This window comes from Toxorhynchites rutilus, chromosome 2 (genome assembly GCF_029784135.1).
Source record: "Toxorhynchites rutilus septentrionalis strain SRP chromosome 2, ASM2978413v1, whole genome shotgun sequence".
In the NCBI taxonomy this organism is placed as follows: domain Eukaryota; kingdom Metazoa; phylum Arthropoda; class Insecta; order Diptera; family Culicidae; genus Toxorhynchites; species Toxorhynchites rutilus.
Window position 1 is genome coordinate 62255239 of NC_073745.1, and position 24365 is coordinate 62279603.

At 39.2% G+C, this 24365-nt stretch overlaps 1 protein-coding gene across 2 annotated transcripts in view; it reads left to right on the forward strand.

The window, feature by feature from the left end:
* The window catches only part of LOC129767563 (protein unzipped), a 296485-nt gene that overhangs the window by 102589 nt on the left and 169531 nt on the right, over nucleotides 1-24365 (forward strand). For both annotated transcript variants that reach the window (XM_055768596.1, XM_055768595.1), the window contains exon 3: nucleotides 13935-13968. The gene's annotated coding sequence lies outside the window, so the exon portion shown is untranslated. The remainder of the gene's footprint in view (nucleotides 1-13934; nucleotides 13969-24365) is intronic.

Genomic DNA, 24365 nt, shown 5'->3' on the forward strand with positions numbered 1-24365 from the left:
TGTACCCATAATAGTCAGTAAACTTTCACTTTGGCGTTGAAATATTTCACTTTCGCTTGGAATAAGTCATATTTGAAATTAAAAAAAAATTAACTGTATATAATCGAGCCTAAAATTGTATATAATCGAATCATCGAGTCCGACCCGATATGAAATTGGTTATACTTTTTTATGTTTAAAAATTCCTGTCTTCATTTTGAAGATTCTGACACAGCACAACTATATGTCGAAAATTAAAGTAGTTTAAAAAAATTTAAAAATATCGAAGTATCTTTTAAGATACGAAAGTTTTTAGTATTAAATTAAATTTTTAAAATATTATTTTCACTAAGTAGTTCCATGAGTTCACAACAAATTTACCGTACATAATATTTCAATCAGATAAATTTCAATTTCTAAATTAAAATTGGTCACATAACAATGAAAATTGTGGTTTTGTGTAGCTGCCAGGATATGCAAAAGATTTGATCATGATTCTGGTGATCTTTTGATTGAACGATCCAGAAATCCATGAAAAACATATTGGGATAGTTATTATTCCAAACTTCAGTATTTTTTCCGCTGAACAGCTTGAAATAGTTTCATCGGAATTTGGAACCAATATTAAATCTACCTTTGAAAAGAACTGTTCATTGAAGCGGAAAACTTCAAGAACGAATGCAACTGGTGAAACAAAAAACTTGGAAAGCTGTCTGTCTAGAAAAATACGGCCAATTTAAAACAGATTCCAAGAAACATTTAGTATCATGATGGATACGCACTTCCCAGGCTCAATCCAAATAACTTCTGAACACGCACAGGACTTCAATACGGCTCAATCTTATCCAATCAGAGACGAGATTAGAGCTAAGGAAATGGCCAGGGCTATCTTTACGAAGTCAAGAGTTGAATGGGCAGTGGGTTCCTTAAAGTTCTCCAAATCTCCGGGACCAGATGAGATTTATCCAATGATGTTACAAAATAGCAAGTATATTACTGTCTCTCTTCTGACAGAGTAGTTTAAGGCAAGCATGGTACTAGTCTACATTCCTCGTAAGTAGCGAGAAGTTATATCCATTCCCAAGGCTGGAAAACGTGACAGGACTCCGAAAGCGTATAGACCGTATAAATATTCATCTTGAAAATGATGGAATAAATTATCGATCTCCATATCAAATCATCATAAACAGCCCTTAACTACACACTCAGATGGTGCAACTTGGATGGAATATGCTATAACCGCACAAAAAAAAATCGCACAAAAACAGGTTTTACTGTATAAGAGAGCATTTCACCGATTGGGAGGTGAACAATTAAAGCTTCAATATATGGAGGATGCAATATCTTAAACCCACACTGCTCTTTTAGATTGTAGCAGTGTATTCGGGAAAAAGTGGGAACTGAAGCCGAAAATGATTCACAAAATGAGTCATTCAGTTAGTGATCAGTCGGCACGCGAAGCTTTCCAAATGGTCTTTTTTTAAAGACCAAAAGTTGATTTCAGTTCTCTAAATTGGCCTTTTTCAAAGCTAGAGGCGAATGATCTGTGAGAATTTGAAGCCTACTATAATTCAAACCATGATGATCATTACTCAAGTCACAATCTTGCTCCAGCTAGCAGACAGTAGCAAACAACAATGCTGATGTCAGACACAGCCGTTTTGCTCGATACAAAGGAGGAATAGAAGATAGATATCGCACACAATGGTGCAATTTTGTTCGGTGAAGACATCGCGTCGATTTTCATGCCAAGCATTTCGCTAGTAGAAGCAACACATAAGAAAAATATTGAATAGGACTTACCGCGTCGGTTTTCATACCGTTTTATGAAGATTAGTTGTGTATGATTGAATCACACGTAAGAAATGTTGACTTTATGCGATATCAAATTGATAATGGTAGTGAGGGGGTAAATATGTAATCGCCTCGATTCGCACTGTGGCAATGGCAAAGAGTACATAAATCTCGTATATTGTTATAGCGAAAACAATAATGAAATGAATCACCACTCTTCTACTTCTTCTACAAAACCAGGGGATGCGTTGTTTTCAAGACCACTAAAACATTCGACTAAAGCATTATTTTGAAAATTGCGATGCATTTTAAAATAATATGCTCGAATCACCGAAAATCAATTGATCGTTCGGAAAAAGTAGCCCATACCTAATTCACGATGTATCAGTAATCCTGCTAGCCATCAGATGGCTAAAGACGCTACTAAGTTCGAAGAAACTCTCTTCCAGAAAAAAATTATAAGAATCAATACGCTTCTGATTGAAGTAACGATTCCGAACGATTAATTGATTTTTGTTAATTCGAGCATTGTTACCGGGTTAAAAGTTGCGTCAAACTTCAGTGCATGTTATGCCGGTTGTGACAAAGGAATTTTCCGATGGTGAGGGCTGCGTTCTTCAGTGGAGAATCGAGGATGAAAATTTGTTCCGCAGCGGTTGCTGTCGAATCGGACCGCATCCGATTCGGTTTGGATTTTCGGTTGCCGTTCTGAGTATTTTTGGGAGCGTTTTCAATGTGATTTAGCTACAAGATACTGAAAAACTACTTGGATATTCAGTAAGTTCAGTGTTTCAGTGCCGCTCTAGACAGCGAGCAATCAACAATACAGGTTAATTCTGAGAGTTGATTTGAATTGTTGCTTAAGTAGGTGTTTTATTGCATCGCGAAACGTTGGCGTCCCTCACTCAATGGAAACATCCACTCATCGGCCCTTTTCAGTTCTGCAAAAAGTTGGAATGAATATGTGAGAGTATGTGTTTCTCGTCGGTTATAATTTCGTAGTCATTAACAAAGTGGTTGTGTTTTGGACAACTCCCCATTTTTTTACGGCCCGAGAAACCATGGCTAACACGAGTATGTGGCCCGTCTGGAAAAATGGTTGAGTACCACTGCTCTAGATGCCTTTTTATAGGTTCTACCCTTGCACCAATGATTCCCGGAAAAATCGCCCCGGAAAACAACTGCAACAGAAACAACCGCTCAGAAAAAGTGTAAAGTCACAAGTAGGCTAGAAAACTTTTCAAACCAAAATACCTATTTGGAATGTGGGAATGCCTACAGATCGTTGTGTAATAGTTTTGAATTGCAATGAATGATGTATTTCAAAACAAAAATTAATCAGGCAAACGTATGCCGTCCGACGCTCACTATAGCTCGGTCGGACCTTGCTAAAGAATCGTTTCCTATGCTTCAAACTAACCGGACAATCAGTGGAACACAGGTTTGCCTGCGGCGGTCGACTCAGATCGCGTCATCCTGGAGACTTGGGCCGCTTCGATTCATCATCCACGTTAAATGAGGATTTCGCCTCCATTACATCAGCCTCAGAACAAATGTCGAAAAACGAAACCGAAAAAATTAAATTAGCAGTGGTTCAAGACTCCCACAAAAGAATATTTTGAATCTAATATTCAAAACGTATTAAAAAAATGGGTGGGTTATATCTATGATATAACCTCAAGGTTGACGTGGGGCTACCTTAGCTTAGCAATCATTTGTTTGTATTGATTAAATTTTTGATTGAATGAAACAATTTCCGAAGTCAATTGAATCCAATATATTTGCTTTGTGAGTAAAGAGATTGAATAAATGCCATGTGAGGTCAATTCATACATTGTGATAGATTATGTTCTTCGTTACAAGTAAATTTAATGACAGTCCTTTGACGCCTAGGACAAAATATGTGAACGGAAGAATTATCAAACAATTATTTTATTTTACATTTCCCTCTGAAGTTTGCATCTCTCAAGTGTACGTACTTCTCGAACCGCGAATTTGTTTGATCTGCTGAACTTCAGGCATTCAGTTTGGATCTTGACATATACGTCGAACGCAGATTGCATAATCAATAGGCGTTGTAGCAGAAGATATGAATATCCTTCAAGGCAATCTTAAATGACAGAGTCAAAGCGTTGTGTTCGTACCGCTTTTGTAATCCGTGTTAGGAAAACACTCCTCGTAGTGCATAAAAAACATGCAGGTGCAGAAGTACCCCCGGCTTGCATGAATCAACGAATTCAACTTCTACTTTTTATACTATAGAGGCTTCAAACTTGAAAGTTCACTCGCCTCTAAAGTCTGCACGATTTTCCCAGCTAAACCGTGTTAAGGAAACATATTCTAGTCTGCACAAAGGCAAGCGAGTACAAAAGTACTCGCGGTTTGCATTTATTTGCCAAGTCGATTTTCCCTTGGTTTTTTAGCCTGTGTTAGGCAAACACATTTCAGTCGGAACAAAAATACCCCAGACTTTCATATATTTGCAATGCCGATTCCTCCAACACTGCTTGGTTTTGAAATCTGTGTTACGGAACACATTTCGGTGAGAACAAAAGTTTCCATACTTTCATGTATTTGCAATGCCGATTTCCCCAAGGCTGCCTGGTTAAGATGGCTGTGTTGGGGAAATCGTAAATCGGGCCAATCAAAAGGAGGCAATTAGGGCGTTTAAACAACGTTCAACATTTGCAGGTATTTCAATTGTTTATCTAACGAAAAATAACATTTTATTAGTTGCGATAGATGATTAGAAATAATACCTATCAATTGATGCAAACATCTTTCCGATCCAGTAAGAAATGTTCGAGTATAAGCATTCGGAATCTTTCACTTTTTTCCAGCATGTTCTGTGTTTAGTTAGGCCAAAAATTCAATATTGTAACAGCAACAGTTGAGGCTAAATGATTGCATCCATATTAAAAGTGACCGTAAACTAATATACAGTCAACCCTCCTATAACGCGGTACTCTCAGAACGCGGTTTCCATATTACGCGGCGATGAAATTGCGACAGCCCTTCTATAACGCGGTACTCTTATAGCGCGGTTTCCGTTCAACAACGTCCCATCAGATCTTTTCGTGCAACCAATGCATGATTTTAACTGGATACATTTATATAAACATTCAAGATAATCTTTTAGCCGTTTACGACATCGGTTTCAGGCAAGCTCCGGCTTAGAGGATATGATTCGCAAGTCAAGATGTGCTGCAAAATTAGCTGTCATTGCCAAACCTATCAAACTACTTGATGAGCTTGAGGCAGATCTATGGAAAAGGTGCACTCGTTTGGTTATTAAGCAGGGTTAGATGAGCGGTAGAAAACAGTACGGCAGAAAGCGGAAGGGGTTTATCTGAAATGTTAAAGAGAAAGTATGATCATAAGAGTTTGAATGAATTCTGCACTCTCTCATTATTTAAGTAGTATTCAGCTGTTACTAGTACCTCGAAGATAAACGTTTGCAAAATGAACTGTTGTAAAGTTCACAAATGTGCACAAGCGTATTGTGTTTTGTTTTTAAAAAATCAGTATACTTCAAAAATGGTTACAGAAATAATGTGCAGATTGAGTATGCGAAGCCACTTCTTTCACTTCAGCATCATCAACGTCCGAAGTCCCCATCTAGGTAGGGATCCACTTTTATCAGAGAAGAGCACCCGAATGCAGTTGAAATTTTAACATTTGAATGAAAATTTTTGGTTTAGTTTTGACATAGGACTACATCTTTGATTTCTATATAGGGGATCACTCTACAAAAAATGTAATGTTTGTCTGAGAGTTTTCAAATGCATATTACGCTAAATCGTTCTTACGATATCTGTTATAATATATACCATTAGGCAGCAAATTTATCCAGCTTTTTTTTCGCCTGAGACATCAACAGTAGAAATAATAACACAAGTGTACAATTTAACAAATAAAAAAGGTTCGTTAATTGGGCCGAAAAATCAATACACTTATCAAATTTTACTCGCTAACTTGACTGCAAAACAGCAAAAACAATACTTCGAATTGAAGATAAAATCTATTATTGATACAAAACTGCTTTGCATCCCAGTTAACGTACGCCCTGTCATAGATAAGTCCAGTTGAAGATATTCCAGTTAAGGAATGACTTTTGTATATAACGGGGTGACGAACATCATAAGAGAGTGTTTTCCGGGCTGCGGCATCATGGGCAATTGTACAGCGAAAAATGATATCAATACTAGGAGAATCGCAGCGATTATCATGCGAGGATCTATTGAGATCGTTATTACATCGCATCACAAAAATGAAACGAAATGAAATACTAACGGTCTGTGCGGTCGGAATAATTTTTCCCTTGAAAAAGATCCTCTTATCTTTCCACGCCTACAATATTTTGTTAATATCAAGTATCGTTACTTATTAGCCACAGAAACTCCGTATACATTCGTGAAAAAGTTCACTAGACATTGAAATTCGTTTAGAAAAAAAAACTATATCATCGTTTAATGATGTATTTAGTATGATTCCTTGCTGTGGTGACTGAGAACAGACAAACGACCGCAAAGGGTTAATCTTCATGGCTCATATTCATAATTCTCAATGATTCAATTCCTTCTATGATAGATTGAGCAGTACAACCAATACGACTTGAATGTGATTATCTGCAAACGAGCATTATTCCACCGAAAAAGCTACTGCTCTCGATTATGAGTACACACCGGGCTACTATTTAGAATGTCAAAAGAATTAAACTAACAGATTTATGAACAATGGAAAGAATTACATTTAAAAAACAACTGTTCTGAACAATTACAGTCCTACGTCAAACTTCTGTCCGTGCCCCTAGGCTCAGACCCTTCTTCTTTTTGTTTTGTTTTTTCATCATTTCCTTTTATGATCTGTCATTGGTCTCCATACTACGCGGTACGAATGATGTGATTTGTACTCATTCTGAGTTTCTTATAGCGCCGTTTCCATACAATATGGTAGATGGTTTCCATACAACGCGCTACGGATTAGCCTGGTTTGTATGTAAAATCCGAGTTTCTTATAGCGTGGTTTCCATATAACGCGGTACGCATTCACCGCCTTATAAGAGGGTTGACTGTACATATAAACCGCAATATAAACCAACATGCAAACACATCTCCAATAAAACGACTCGTGCATCTCACATTTCTTCTGATTTATTAGTTCATCCTGTGTAACAGTGCACCCTTCGCTACCGATAGACTGTTTGATTTATGAACGCATAAGTCTCGCGACTCTTTCTTCCTCCTAATCAACTTACTCATAACGAGCCACATAAATTAATTAATAAGTCATCTTAACCACCCGAAGAAAGGTTATATTTCCTCTTCTCCTCGAGGGCTAAGGGATCGCGAGAAGCAAGAAAAAAAGCGTACAATTATATGTAAATAAATTAACAAGATTCCTTCCTCGTCTGGAGTGAAATATCACCACCAATAATAACGCCATGAGAGGGCATCATTTCGGTCTTATGTTTCTGCTGCGGAGCTGCGGCCATCAATTAATAACTTTCTCCCCGGAGAGTGGAAACTTCGACGCCATGTGACGACGCTCAACAGACGACGGGTATTGCACAAGTTGACCCTTTGAACCATGTTTTGGCCAGTTGATCCGTGCACTCTTTTCTGTCTTGGTCTCCCGTCGACCGTTGCGTGTTAATTGTAACCATTTATGTTCGTTTGTTGCACTTGTGAAAGTCACACATAGTGGTTTAATTGACTAAGATCACACTTGATGCAGATATGATACCATGAATCATACCATTCCGCATTTCGCAATGACCCCCGAAGAGAGTGCTCCAGTTGTAATTTAATTATCGGTAAAACCGTATCATCCACTTCACTTCCCCGAAAGTCAACATTGGTTCTAGGTAATTGATCGGTGGTTCTGTTTGTCTCCTACGGCTTCCCGCTCCTGATTCAGCCAATCCCACCAACGCTGTGCCAGCAAGCGCTTATGCTAATTTGCCAAACTGGTGTGATGATAACAGTCAGTGGTCGATGATTTGCCAGCTTCGGCATTCGTGTTGACATTAGGCGCCACCGAACGGAACGGAGTTGTTTTGCGAACGCAGTCTCGCTTGAGTGAACCAAAATTGTGCCGCCAGCTGGCGTTACAATGAACACACAACACGTCAGTCTGTCTGTCTGTCTATCGTGAAAATGTTTCGCTGGCCCTTCCACGTTTTGGGTTCCAGGTCTTGTTTAGGCTTGAGAGAGCGATTTTGGCGTCTGGTAGACTACGGGTGCGTTGTTTGCGTTCGATAGAAGTAACGATTCCTCGGCTGAATGCTATGGTGGCTTGGAAATGTACACAAAATACCAGCTTAAGGGATTGTGAAGTTTTTGACGCGTTAAATTGTGGAAGTTTCGCGAGCTTCGCTCGTTTCAATGGTACGTAAACGTGCAATAATATTTTTCTTCTGAGAAATCATTTCAAACAAATCCGACCTTGAACAAGCTTTCATTTCGATTTCAATTTAGATAGATGAATGGATATATCTGATGTTTTTCTATTATTTGTCACAATATCGGTAAAATGTCTTCGTGTTATGGTTTTTATTTGTATACAGGGTCTTTCAGATTAAACGCTCACGCAACAATTTTTAATTACTTCTACGGAAGCGGCGGCCTCTCGCAAGCAAACCTGTGTTCTACCGATTGCCCGGTTTGTTTGAAACATAGGAGACGATCCCTTAGTCAGGTCCGAGTGTTAGCGAGCGTCGGACGGCATACGTTTACCTGGTGCATTACGCTTTTCCGGTTACTTATGAATGCAATGGTATTTGATCTCAGAAAAAAAAATTTTGCGAAAAAACAAATTTATAATCTAAATTGCACTTCAGTGCCATACATACGTACGTATCCAAAATTGTCAGCTTTCTTTTAACAAGTTCATCGGTGACTGACACCAAGCTTTCCGTTCAGGCCGCGTCAGTCACCGGTAACTGACAGTATAAACTGTGATAAAAAGGTGGAATTTTGTTTTTCGCAGAAATTTTACCGCTTTCGAGCAAAAATATCTTCTTACGATAAGAAACGATGGCCCAAATACGTTCAAAAATTTCCATCGAGTAAATTCTATTTTTCCAGTATTGCGCATCGCATTGCTGTACTACGATATCAGCGCGTGGCCTGACGGGAAAGTCGCTATAAAATCGCGTGGCACTCAACGTGTTAAATAAACGGGCTGCGTCATCCATATGAATGATTAAACTTCATAATACGTTAGAAAACTGTAATTTTTCACATTTCATTATTTTGGAAAGGATTTTTTTCGACGCCACTATTTCTCAAATCACACACCCACGAGAAATACTTTGAGAATGAACGTACGAGACAAATATGATATTCATATAACACTGATCAGAAATAAATATACGAATACTTCCCAATTCTTTCAGGTATGTGTCGTATTCGGGTAGATATTACATTCGGGTAATTGTTACATTCGGGTAACTGTCGCATTCGGGTAAATGCTACATTCGGGTAATTGTTGCATTCGGATAAATGTCGCATTTGGGTAAGTGTCAGTTCGGGTAGATGTTACATTCGGGTAGCTGTCGCATTCGGGTAATTGTTACATTCGGGTGAATGTCTTTCGGGTAACTGTCTTTCTGGTGAGTGGGTTTCGGGTAAATGTGATACAATCCGAACCACCATGGAGACGTTTATCGATCCCTGAAACCTCTATATGCTAAGTTTGATTCCATTTGCTTGATTAGTTCAAGAGTTGTTCAGTCCCCCCTTCTTCAGAGAGGGGGAGGAGTGTCAAACCGCCATAGAAACCTTTATTGCTCCCTAAAACCTCCACATGCCAAATTTGGCTCTATTCGCTTGATTTGTTCTTGAGTTATGCAGTGATTTATGCTTCATTTGTACGGACCTCTTAGAGGGGGGCGAGGAGTGTCAAAGCACCATATACACGATACGATCCCTAAAACCTTTATATGCCTCTCTTTACAGAGGGGGAGGAGTGTCATACCACCATAGAAACATTTATTGTCCCCTAAAACCTACACATGCCAAATTTGGCTCTGTTTGTCTGATTAGTTCTTGAGTTATGCAGAAATTTATGCTTCATATGTATGGCAGCGCCCCCCGGAGTGTCTATACATCGTAGAAACGTTTCTTGTCCCCTAAAACCTTCACATGCCAAATTTGGCTCCATTTTCTTGATTAGTTCTTGAGTTTATGGCAGCCCCCTCTTTATGCCTCATTTATATGGCAGCCCCCTCTTAGAGAGGGGGAGGAGTGTCTACTCACCATAGAAACGTTTCGTGTCTCCTAAAATCTTCACATGCCAAATTTGGCTCCATTTCATTGATTAGTTTTCGAGTTATGCAGAAATTTATGCTTCATTTGTATGGCAGCCACCCCTTAGAGAGGGAGGAATGTCTAACCACCATAGAAATAATTATCGCGCCCTAAAACCTCCACATGCCAAATTTGGTTTCGTTTGCTTGGTTAATTCTCGAGTAATGCAGAAATTAATGCTTCATTTGTATGGCAGCCCCACCCTTAGAGAAGAGGGAGGGGTCTCGAACTATCATAAGAACCTTCCCGGTCCCAAAACCCCCTACATACCAATGTTCATGTAGGTCGGTTCAGTAATTTCCGAGTCCATAAAAATCAGACAGACAGACAGAAATCCATTTTTATAGATATAGATATGCCATAATAATATAAGAGCAATATGAGAGAGCGAAACAAGAAATACATTGCAAATAAGCACGCACTAACCCTTCCGCATACTTTGCCACATACACGGCCCACGCCCCAAAAGAATACAGATTCACGTTTATGCTTTCCTTTTTAATCTTAGAAAACACTTTCCATGCTAATTTTAATAAGATCCAATAAGATTCATACTAAAATGTGATGTAATATTCTCAGTCATTTGTACAACAGCACCAACAGGCGTTTTTAAACGCTCAAACTGCTTCGTTTTGATTGGCCCGATGTACGATTTCCCCAACACAGCCATCAAAACCAAGCACCATTGGGGATTTCGGCATTTTAAATACATGAAAGTATGGGAGACTTTTGTTCTCACCGAAATGTGTTCCCTAACACAGACTTCAAAACCAAGGTGTCTGGGGGAAATCGGCATTGCAAATACATGCAAACTGCGAGTACTTTTGTACTCGCTTGCCTTTGCGCAGACTAGAATATGTTTCCCTAACACGGTCCTCTAAACTTAGGAACCAGGAAAAATCGTGCAGACACTAGAGGCGAATGAATTTTCAAGTTTAAAGCCTCTATAGTATAAAACGTAGAAGTTGAAGTTGTTGATACATTCAAGCCGGGGGTACTTCTGCACCCGCATGTTTTTTTTTTGCAATTCTAAAAGTGTTTTCCTAACACGGATTACAAAAGCGGGTACGAACACAACGCTTTGGCTCGGTTATTCAAGATTGCATTGAAGGATATGCCTCCATACCATCTGCTCACTTAATTTCTACGCATACCATTTAATGATTAGGCAAAATGTTGATAACCATTTGCTGCGATAATGCCTATTGATTAAACAATATGCGTTCGACGTACATGTCAAAATCGAAACAGAGGACCTGAAGTTCATCAAATCAAGCAAATTCGCGGTTCGAGAAGTACGTACGCTTGGGAGATGCAAATTTCCGTTCACATATTTTGTCCTATTTTCTTGGTAAAATTTCAAGCTGACGTTTAGTCTGAGAGAAAGAGTGACCTGTTCCCATACATGCAAACATGCAAACAACACTGTTGAAAAATGTGCCTTTATTTGTTCATTTCACCCTTCAGCACACGAAAAAGCATTTTTTCTGCCGAAGATGATATTTTTATGATTTTTTTTTGTCGAGAGAGGGCTTATATGAATATAGGAGTGGTTTCGGGTTCATTGGTGACCATTTCCGTTCGATCATTCAATTTTCGCGAGTTCGAGAATTGTTTCCGGATGGTGTCAAAGTGCAGTACGTTTCAACTCGGATGTGAAGAAAGCTGCGGTGAGACCTCTGTTCTTCGGTTCAAAACTGATGGTTAAAAGCCGCTGTCGTCGCCGCCGTCTCCACACAACTTATTTGATTTGGATTTTCGATTACCGTTCTGCGGAAGGTGCTGCACAGTATTTTTGGATTATTACCAAAATTTTCCATGTTTATCCACAGCGATGTCTTGAATGTCGTCCAGACAGACTTGAACTCACTTTTCTTGCTACTCCTTAATCCTTATCTTGTAGTCGAAAATGCACTAAAGGGTGTGTCACATCAAATTGCATCACGGAAAAAACGCTGTAGAAATTTAATTTTTAGGAATTATATCTTCAGCTTTCGCTTATAATCAGATAAGAGTGTATAGATCACGTTGGCCATGCTTCAATGTCAATTTTTTGTAAATTTGGAAAAATGTCGTCGAACGAAAAAGAGCGTAGTGAATTAATCCTGTGCACTCATTTCGAGAATCCGGAGTTGTCACATCGGGACATCGGTAAGATGCTGGGAATCGTCCAATCCACGGTCAGCAGAGTACTAAAACGATACTTCGAGAACCTAAGCATCGACCGGAAGGTGAAGAACGGCAAAAATGGATGCTCCGTCAGTGAAAAAGATCACAAGCGCGTAGTTAAGCAGTTTAGACGTGATCCGAGAAGTTCGGTCCGGGATGTCGCCAATAAGCTGAATTTGTCAAGTTCATTCGTCCAGCCGACCAAGCAGCGGGAGGGCCTACGTACATACAAGGTTCAGAAGGCTCCTAACCGCGACGAAAGGCAAAACATGGTGGGGAAGACGCGAGCCCGGAAGCTGTACACCGAAATGCTGACGAAGCCGCATTGTCTGGTAATGGACGACGAAACCTACGTCAAAGCGGACTTTCGTCAGCTGCCGGGCCTGTTGTTCTTCTCCGCAGAGGACAAATTCAGCGTTCCGGAGGAGATTCGCAAGCAGAAACTATCCAAGTTTGCCAAAAAGTACATGGTGTGGCAAGCGATCTGCTCTTGCGGAAAGCGGAGCGCCCCCTTCGTGATGACCGGCACGGTAAACGGGCAGGTTTACCTTAAGGAGTGCCTACAGAAGCGCTTACTACCACTATTGAAGCAGCACGAGGGCCCGACCATCTTCTGGCCGGATCTCGCTTTGAGCCACTATTCAAAGGACGTGTTGGAGTGGTACGAAGCCAACGGGGTCACCTTCGTGCCAAAGGAAATGAACCCGCCCAACGCGTCGGAGCTTCGCCCAATAGAGAAATATTGGGCGATTATGAAGCAGGCCCTCCGGAAGAACCCAAAAGTTGTCAAATCGGAGGCGGACTTCAAGAGAAAATGGATTTCTGTTCAAAAAAAACTACAACCTGACGTTGTACAGAACCTTATGGACGGGGTAAAGAGGAAGGTGCGAGCATACGGGCTTGGGCTCGAAATATGAATAAAAAGAAAATGCCAAAAATTGTTTAATAGGTTTTATTTTACTGTCCAAAATTTTCAAAAGGATCGGTCTACTGGGCGAATTTCTACAGCGTTTTTTCCGTGATGCAATTTGATGTGACACACCCTTTATTCTTTACTAATGATATAATTTACATCTGACATTAGCCTTTTGAGATTTTAGGAATATGTACTAACAAGTGCAACATTATACCAATTTTCCGACTGCTAAAACTCCCGTAGCTCAGATTCCGAATATTTTGGTCCGGTGTACTGATTGAAACTCCTGTGAAATAAATCCTCCAATCTGTTTGTAATGTAAATTGCGATTCCTTCCAACCGGCTTCGCTCGACCAACAGAAACTTTTTCGCCAAACAAAAACAAAAAAAAGCCGTCGCTGAGCCCGCGTATAAATCCGGAACCGTCCGGCTAGCCAACCGGTAGTAACCCGGTTTAATCCTCTCCTCTTTGTATGCACCGCAAACAGTCGGCAATCAAGTGTGTGTGTGTGTTCTGTGTCACAGAATAAGTCGCAAAATTGATTAATTTGAATTCAGAGAATGCGATTTGGATTCGGTTCGGTATGGTACGTCATTCAACGAAAGAACGGGTAACGAATGGGGTTACCTCGAATAGCTCCCAGGGGCAATTTTCCAACAGCCTCAAAAGAGATTTCCTGGGATTAGGATCCCATTTTCCCCAATTGCTTCCCATAGCATGTGCGTTCGATTAATAAATATTTTTTTTCTTTTATCGTTTTCAGATTATATATCGGCTTGGAGAAATCAATTTGCCCGGTAGGTATCCACCGCAGATCAAATTTTAATTTTCATCGGCTTTTGGGGAGCATTCCAAGATTAACTTTAATTTAAACGACTATGCAGATGGGTGCATAATACATAATTCATATTCATAGCTTTCGGCGCCCTTGGCTTTGTTTCACCCTTTTCGGGTATAAACTATTTCCGTCCGGATACCGTTTCGAATGTATATATTCATCAGCTTGCGCCCATCATCAGTTATTATCACCCTAAAGTCGCCCTATGCGCTCTCAGACACACGGTCACAGGAAAACCATTTTTCAACACGACCAGAAGTTATCCATACTCTAGCATCCGAGCCGCATTCACCAGAAGCCAAGTTTGCCGTGGCGCTGAGGTTTGTGCAAGGTATTATTAGGATGTGACCCCCCCACCCGAGAGCAAAAAGTCGGTCGTAAAAGTTAAAACCACACCATCATCCGACTAAATTTCCTAACACCGAGAGAGAACTTCCTGTGCCTTTAGCGTGGCGTGTGTTTGTGTTGTTTGTGTGTTGTGTTGTTTGCCCTGAGACACCGTCTGTCTGTCTGTGTGGCAGGGGGATCGGATAAGGATCAGGCGGTCTCTGGCTGGCTGGCTGGCTGGCTGATAAATTGGGTGGTAAATAAACATGAGAAATGTTTTAATTCCGGTCGTGCCATAATCATGGGTAATCGTTCTTGCAGTGGCCTGGTTTTGCGACGAAGCGCCGCTGCAATCTGGGTTAATTTGGGTGGCTTCAATGCCTTAATTTCGACGATTGACGCACACGGTGCGGAGGTATCCTAGGTATTTTGTCATGAGGGGAGAGGGGCAAATGTGGATGTTCTCGGGAGCATGTATATTTAAATGAGGGCAGGCGCGCACTCAGATACTCTTGCGGATCGCTTTTATGCCAGCTATTCTGGCCAATCTGGAGGAGATAAAGCACGTGTGAAATAGCGACGGTGCGTCATGTTTCCTAGGGAATTGGATTATAAATTCTTGCAGGAAGGTCTGTAACCCTCTGTAAACCAACGATACCTTGTTGATGATTCATTTGTTCAGTATGGCGTTTTTTTATTTCAAATGCGTCAGCCACGGATAAACTAGAATTTTGCCTCGATAATACGATCTGTTGTTTATGCATTGGATCTATTTTTGGGGAGCTGGGTATATTTGCATGTCGTCGATTTTCATCATCCATTGCATTGCCTACAAACTAAGGTGCGTTTAATATTCATACTACCATGAGCTTAGCTCATGGAACATACGTGAACGAGATTAAATTGATTTACAAACACCCAAGGGACGAATTCTGTTGTTTTGTACGCTTTATCCAATTTCTATAAAGTTTTTAGGAATTATTTAGTGTTTCAGGATTACCAGAAAAACCCCTAAGTACCAGAAATATTTCTGGGTTTGTAGAACTCTTGAAGATGTACCGAAGTACCAAACCAAACCAAACCACGGGTTCTTGAAGTTTTCTAGCAATTTCCAACGCTATGTCAGTAGAGCTCCAAGTCTCTATGATTGCTACTTGAAGCCCGCCAACAGTTTCGGAGTGTCGATTATCTCTGTAAATTGGTCGAACCATGCCAAACATGATGTTTTACTATAGTATCAATGGAGGGAGAGCACGCTGATCAATCCATGACAAAAATTTTATCACTGAAAACAATGTCATCGTCTTACGACCATCTTGGATTCTTGCCACATGATACTCACTGTTTATGTTTTTTATCGGTTTATCCTTGAAAGAAATACTCATACTCATACTTGAAATAAACAGCTCAATGCATCTGAGTACTGTAAATGCTACGCACTTCTTTACACTTCCGCCGTGGAAGTTTCGCTCCGAAAAATATATTGTCAGTTTGGGCGTAGGACTATGTCTTAAATTTCTGTAATGCGGTGTAAGTTCAACTCGTTTCTATAGCTTATAAATTGCTTTGAAAATAAGCTATTGAAGCCGCAAAATTTTATAAAAATTGAATTCTTCTTAAGAACGCACTCAGTTTTGAGCGTTTGGTGCATACCGTCGGCGAAAGTACTATAAATATTGTGCTTCCTCTGGTCTTTCCCGTTTCTTTTTTGGTATCGTGTTGAGCTGACGCACATTTTTTTCGCCTCAGAATGCATTCTCAGAATATGAATAAAAAACATAAAATATATCTGGCACAGACGTACCAAAGAGAAATATTCAATTACCGTTAGGTGAAGAGTGTTTGTGTACGATTGAATCGCTCGTATGCAGTTCAGGTATGGGTAAAATCGCATCGAAATTCGTTCAACAACAGTCATCCACAGATAAAACTCACCCTCCATTCTCCGTTTATGCCTCACTTCATTTGAGACAGAAAACATTCACCTATCATCTTCGCAAAGTTCATTCTCGAGTTTAACGGAAAAATACTGTCTCGATTCCGCTCATCTATTCTCAGAGAATTTTGCATTCCCTCATTTGCCTCTCGGAATGAGGTTAGATGGCGAGAGTATCAAATTGGAAGCTTTTGCTTGAGCCAGTGGGTGTCTCTGTAAAATCATTCGTTTTTCACTCAAATAGCAATCAATTGTCTCACTCGTTATTTTGTTTCGTGCGATCCTTCCAAAGGAGTATTCATGCATTGGATGTTGTTCTCCATTCTTTGTTTTGTTATGTTCACTCTCAGTCCCGAATGAATATAGTCGGAGAGTGTAAAACGATTCATCGTGCAATCTCACGATTGCTTGCTGCATTCTTTTCGCCATGATTGTTCAAAGCAGATACAAGAGTGATTTATAATTAGGTAGGGAGAAATGATCGAATGAACTTTTCCATACTTGATGCAGTGTTGATTTGAAGCGTTGACCGATTATAGTTTACCGTTTACCGTTTACTGTTTACTGTTTACCGTTTAACGTTTACCGTTTACCGTTTACCGTTTAACGTTTACCGTTTACCGTTTACCGTTTACCGTTTACCGTTTACCGTTTACCGTTTACCTTTTACCGTTTACCGTTTACCATTTACCGTTTACCGTTTACCGTTTACTGTTTACCGTTTATCCTTTACCGTTTACCGTTTACTGTTTACCGTTTACCGTTTACCGTTTACCGTTTACCTTTTACCGTTTACCGTTTACCATTTACCGTTTACCGTTTACCGTTTACTGTTTACCGTTTACCGTTTATCGTTTACCGTTTACCGTTTACCGTTTACCGTTTACCGTTTACCGTTTATCGTTTGCGCGCTTATATTCTTTTCATTGTGCCCTGGTAGTTTTTTTTAAATAATGCAAAATCCAAATGTTCATACATGAGGGAGTGTCAGTTTCATGAAGTTCGGTTTGTTTGTTATGAACCGCAGAGTATTGGTGGTTGGATACGATGGCCTCTTAATGTTTTGTCGTAGCAGTAAAATAATTTTGAGTTTTTGCTACCCTGATTAAGCGTACTTATTTAATGTCAGAACTTATATGGCAACAATAATTCTCGTGTAGCTTTTGAAAATGACTTATCTGCATTGATCAATTCTCATTATCAACATTCTCTATTGTTAAAAACTCTGGAGTAAAAGCATTTCCTGGTGAGTTCAATATCAGAAGTGTAGAAGGGAACCTCGTTTATCAAATTATGTGGCGCAAAATCTATATGTCGTGGTTATCGTTAAATTAAATCAATGATGAGATTCGATCACAACGAATAGGAACTTTTCAAGAGCTGAGCAATAAATGCCGGAAAATGAATAATAATAATAATAATGAATAATGAACCTTGTACAGAATATATCGGAGTTTTTGGGAATAATCGCATTATTGAAAAATTCTTCATTAGAAAACGGTTTTTTTTTGGCGATTTTTTTGTGTGGTATATGAAAAGAAGTCTATTTGTGTGTATCAAGTGCTCTAAGTTAATCTAAGTTTTTGCATGACATGATATCTAACAGCATCACGTTTCGGCATGCAACTAAAAGCACAAAACAGCCACGCGCAACTGAAGACGCAAAGTGTTCCATCGCAAAGCAGGGAAACAACATGAAATTGAACGGTGAACGGCGGAGATTTGTGTTATTTTCTCGGGGGAAACTTTTTTTTATGCGGTCACTATCTACCGCACAAAAAAAGTTTTTTTTTAAAATGTGTAACGGACACGGTTTTTTAAAGCTACTGGTGAAGTTTTGCACGATTTTTTTTATGCAATTTTTTTATGCGGTCCCTATCCCCCGCACAAAAAAAGGTTTGCTAAGGGTCACGAGTTCAATTCTCACTCCCGACATTCTTCCAAAAATGGAAGTAAAAGTGATGAACCAGCCAAAATGTGTTGAAAGTCACTATAATAGAAAAAAAAAGTTCCTCACGCTGCTCCTGTTTATTGTGTCGTAGGAATCACAGCCGTTCGTTCTCTACCTCAACATTGGTACTGCTGACTACATCGTAGAATAACGTTGTCCTGGCCGCATCGAATCATCATACGATACACATAAACATCCATCGAGCTCCCTCCACTCTCTTGTTTGTTTCGTCTCCTCAAACCGCATGTTCATAAATATTAATTCAAAATGAGAAATAATGTTCATAATGAATGAAGTAGCTGTGGTAGGGTCTCGATGTTTAATTTTTTAAGCATTATTGTTCGTGTTCCTTCAGAGCGACTGGGGGATTTTTCATCAAAGAAACCCTTCTGACTTGCACTATGGTCACACATATTCTAAAGCTTATCACTCAGAATATATTCAAAGCCTATTGCTTGACATAAAAATCTCAACAAAATAGTAATAAAAATGACTCAAGTAATAATACGGTAGGAAGACGAACGTTGGGATTGGCATTGAAGAAGATCATGGAGAGAGTCGTATGGAGTCGATGAATTCCAGATTGTTGTTTTTTCTTCGAATCACAATTTCTCGCGTTTCTGTGCAGTCGCATACCATGATTCCAGCAACGCTTGCGCATTGAATCTACACACGTGCTCTCCAGAAACTCAGGGCTGTCATTTAACAACGTAAATCAATTCGTTCTGCATGAAAAACGGACGACGGTTGAATTATTAAAATATCTATATATATATATATATATATATATATATATATATATATATATATATATATATATATATATATATATATATATATATATATATATATACATATATATATATATATATATATATATATATATATATATATATATATATATATATATATATATATAAATGGATTTCTGTCTATCTGTTTGTCTGTCTGATTCTTATGGACTCGGAAACTACTGAACCGATCAACATGAAAATAGGTATGTAGGGGTTTTTGGGGCCAGGAAGGTTTTCGTGATACTTTGAAACCCCTCCCCCTCTCTAAGGGGGGGCTGCCATACAAATGAAACACAATTTTTGTCATTACTCGAGAATTATTCAAGCAAATTATACCATACTAGGCATAAGGTAACTTTAGGGTCCAATAAATGTTTCTATGGTGGTTAGATCCTCCTGTCTTTTAGGGGGGCTGCCATACAAATGAAGCACAAATTTCCGCAATACTTGAAAATTAATCAAGCAATTTAAACCAAATTAGGCATATGGAGGTTTAAGGGTGAAATAAACAATTATATGGTGGTTAAACACTCCACCCCCCTCTCAAAGGGGATGGGGGGGTGGTTCTGCCATACAAATGAAACACAAATTTCTGCATTACTCGCGAATTAATCAAGCAAATAAAACCAACTTTAGCATGTAACGTAACGGAGAAACATGTTATTTGCGAGCGGTTGAAAAATCTGGAACGAGAATTGTGTCTGAAAATAATCTGATATTATAATGTCTAGTTTTGGTAGAAGTACTAGGAATTTTATAGCAAAAGGTATTTGTGAAGGGCAGATTAGAAGATCAATCAATGAATAATTTTGCGATTGGACCCATGAACAGCGCATACTAAGGAAACGTTGATGTGATAACCAAAAAAAAACAAATGTTGGGCGGGACGAAGTTTGCCGGGTCAGCTAGTCAGTATTAAATATAGGATGCCTACCGAGTATTCCGTACATAATTTCGTCAAAATAGGTCGAGCCAGATATCGACGTTTCATGCCTTTTATGTATATATGTACATATATATATATATATATATATACACCTACCCTAATAATTCAAGTTGGGTATGCGAAAATGTAATTAGCTAATCCTCTTTATTCCGCGCGGCGAATAACGTGAAATGACTCAAGTTACGGTATTCCCCAAGGCGAATTGCGTGACTATAGTTTATCACTAGTTGAGATTTTAAGTCGCGTCCTCATATGTTATCGACTCGGGTATCAAATAGGAGCTGCAAAGGAAAGTTACTTCCCCAATAAAGCGAGAAACTTTGCTATATTATGTCATACGCCGCGCGGAATAATGGGGATTAATATATCCATTTCCACAAAGTTTCAATTAATTTTGAACGGGTGCATCCAACTCCGTTTGGGGTACATTTTTGGGATGAAAAAAACCAGTGTTATACATATTGAATATTTTTGTTACTGAACCGTTCAAAAAACAGTTCTGAAAATTATCCAATGATTAGCATTTTGACTCCCTAGTGCCAAGTTTCTTGACACTTGTCACGTATTTCTGAATTCACAACTCGGCGAAGATTGGCATGAAACAGTGGCGGGATGTGCAAAATCGCCAACACTCGTGCGTTCGTACGGCATACAAACAATTGTCTCTAATTTAGGTTGAATTTATTTGTCATCAAAGTCGAAAGTGTTAAGCCGCACATACGGAATGCACAAAACCACAATCCCTCCGATGTACACAACCAGCTCGAATGGCCAAGTATGCGCGAGGGAGGGAGGAAGGACGGACTGACAGACTGACTGAACACAGCTCTGAATACAACATTGTGCCCGGAGATGTGGTATCGGTGTTTCGGTTCTCCTACTGGTCAATCCTTTCGGGCCCGGGGAAGCTTAGATCTGTACGGGGGTGGAAGCTGCGAGTTCATCGTTCATCCTGTGTAGGAGCGTTGATGACAAGAAATTGTTGGAGAGGAACGAGTGCCCGAAGGCAAGAAAACAGCGAATGGTAAATACGCGCTGACAATAACTCACATAAAGTGTATGATTTATGCTGGGATGCTCGGCCTTATTCGTGTCCGGACACAGCCGCCCCTTCGGGGGCGAATTTCGGAGCCATAGCGGCGGCAACCAGAGCACCTAAAGCGATTATATGGAAATGATGTGTGTGAGTGGACTAAATATCGGTTGCGTAATCCACTCTCGGACCATTTTGGCCTGAATCTGTAGCGAGTGGACACAATGGATTACACTGTATGACGAGTGTGCGATTTAATTGCATGAACATGAATTCCAAATTGAGTTTCTTGCTCCGGTTCTGGCCCCGCAGCGAGCTGTATCAGATTACTAATAACTAGTCCCGGGTACAATGGTGCTGTGTCCTTTGGCAAGCATTCTTCACCGGCAAGCCCGGAATGCAACGCCTCTATGTCTGCGTCCTTGGGATGCCTGGTGTGTGTGTGCGCTATCATTCCTCTTGCTGCTCGGATGTGAGAAAGCCACAGAAAGAGAGCGCTCGCAAGATGGAAAGATATGGCACGAAAAGTGGAGCGAGATTCAGCACCCAAGCTGGTCCAGGAAGGATGGTGAATTGGATACGGATGGGGCAACATTGTCGTGACCTGAAAACATGTTTGCGAATCATTTGGGTCGGGGTTTCGAGCTATTGTTGAGCCGTCGAAGCGGTGCCAGCTTTTCTGTCTGGTTCCAACGTTCTTGCCGGGCGTAATTTCGTGTCATTGATTGGCGGACCGTATGTCGGAGCCTGAGTGGTGGTAATATTCATCAAACCGTTCCGATAGAAAAATGCTGATGATAACTAGCTCCTGAATGTTTGAGCTAGACGAGACCATCAATTTTTTTTCAACAATAGTCAGAACAGCTCCAAAGAATTGAATAAAAGATCACAATTAATTTATCTACAGATGGAAATTCTTGTTCATGAGCAGAACGTTATCATCTCTTGAGAGTTTTTTTTTTGATGATTTTCAAAATATCATCTATATTAATTATTACAAAAAATGGCCCATGCGAGAACGAAAATTCAACAGTTTTCTCAAGGCTGAAAGTTAATATTAAAATACTCGAATTATCATTTTATGTACCGCTCAATCTGTTTGGACTGAAAATTTTCTTGAATTTCGACCGTTGACACGTAAACCAATGAAAACTCTCGACGATTTTCGACCGAATTTTTTTTTCTCGAGATGACACCAGATGCATGCATGCATTTTTAAGTCATTTGGCATCGAAAAAAAATCTTTTTTTTTTTCCAAATTTCATGTCTCTTGTGATGATGAGAGGAAAAAATCTTGTTTTATATACAAAGATAACAATTTTAATAGGTTGAAACGACAACCGTCGAATCACAGAGTTATCGAAGGGGTGTATAGAAATAATAGTGATTCTTTTAACTTAATGCTGGATCTAACTCTTTTTGAACCTGTATCAGTGTCATGTATTTTCTCGATTTAATTTTGATAGATTTTGAAGTATTCTGTTCACAGACTACCAATGCAAATATTCCAGAATCCTCAAATTCATTTCACCAAATCGATAAAAACCATTCAAAATATTTTTGCTAACAATAAGTTTTCACTAGTGTCCCATTTTTTTATGAAATGGACTATAATATTAAAAGCTCTTTCTGTCTATTAGGGATTTCTCAAAGATTGTGTAAATTTTCAGCAATTTAAAATTGGAAGAATTCTTATACATTTTTTGTGCTTCCAAAACAGAGCCGGCTGCAACGAGCACCTGACGGAGCGATGATAGTATGAATAGAGGCGAATGAACTGCAAAGTTTAAACTCTCTTAAAAACAAAGAATCAATAAATAGCTAGAACAAGGAAGGAAGCTATGCGAAACGAAACAAGACTCAAGCCTCGTTCTTGCACAAATATTGTGCTTCCACTAGGATATAAAATAGTTCATCTTCTGTAGGGCAAATCGTTAACTGCCAATGAGATAAACATAATTTCAAAAGCGTCAACAGTACATTGCACCAGCTTTAAAGGCTGACACGACACACCGACGCTTGTGAATTTTTGTGTCATTGACGATAAGAAATGAGAAAATTAGAAAATGAAAAAATGAAGAAAACAGTAAATGAGAATGAGAAAATCAGAAAATGAGAAAATGAAAAAATGAGAAAATGAAAAAATGAGAAAATGAGAAAATGAGATAATGAGAAAATGAGAAATTTAGCAAATGAGAAAATGAGATAATATGAAAATAAGAAAAAGAGAAAAAGAGAAAAAGAGAAAAAGAGAAAAAGAGAAAAAGAGAAAAAGAGAAAAAGAGAAAAAGAGAAAAAGAGAAAAAGAGAAAAAGAGAAAAAGAGAAAAAGGGAAAAAGAGAAAAAGAGAAAAAGAGAAAAATAAAAAAAAGAGAAAAAGAGAAAATGAGAAAAATAAGAAAATGTGAAAATGAGAAAATGAAGAATGAGAAAATGAGAAAATGAGAAAATGAGAAAATGAGAACGAGAATGAAAATGAGAATAAGAACGGGAATGAGCGTAAGAACGAGAATGAGATCGGAAATGAGAGCGATATGAGAGCGAGAATAAGAGGGACAATTAGATTTACCGTGAAAACGGACATAAAACCTAGTTCATATGGTTCATAGTATACAAATCGGCCTAGTCAGTTACTGCAGTGCAACTATGCACGCCGTGTGAACACATCATGCGCACTCGCATCCCCCACAAATGTCAATAACAGCATTTAGTTCACATCAGGAATGCCAGATGTGAATATATGTCTCCATTTTTGAGATATTTAAAAATATGCGAAGATATTTTTGCAAATTATGGGCATTGCAATAGAGGAGTCGTTTCCAGATCAGTTATCTGTCAAACTGCTTCTGATTATATGATGGACATTTGAAAAATTACCTGGCTTCCTTGACAAACTCGTGCAATAGTTTCTAGTTTCACGCTAGGAACTTACACCCTGTGAACGGACTAGGCGAATCAACCGATTGTCAAGCGAGTTCACCGGATCAGTAGCTGTTCGCTGTCAAGTCAGGTACTAACAACGTATAAAGTGCGAGAGTGAGAATGAGAGTGATTATTAGAATGACAATTAGAGCGAAACGGAGAGTGAGAATTGTGAGTGAGAATGAGTATGAGAGTAAAAATGATAGCTCATTTCTCACTCTCAGAATAAGAAGAAGAATAAGTGTGGGAGCGAGAATGAGAGTAAAAATAATAGCCAGAATGAGAGCGACATTAAAGCAAGAATAAGAGCGATAATTGAAGTTACAATGAGAACGAGAATGGGATTATAACTGAGAAGGAAAATGAAAGCGAGAATAAAGTGCGAATGAGAAAAGAATGAGCATAAGAGTGGGAATGAGATTGAAATTGAAAGTGAGAATTAGAATG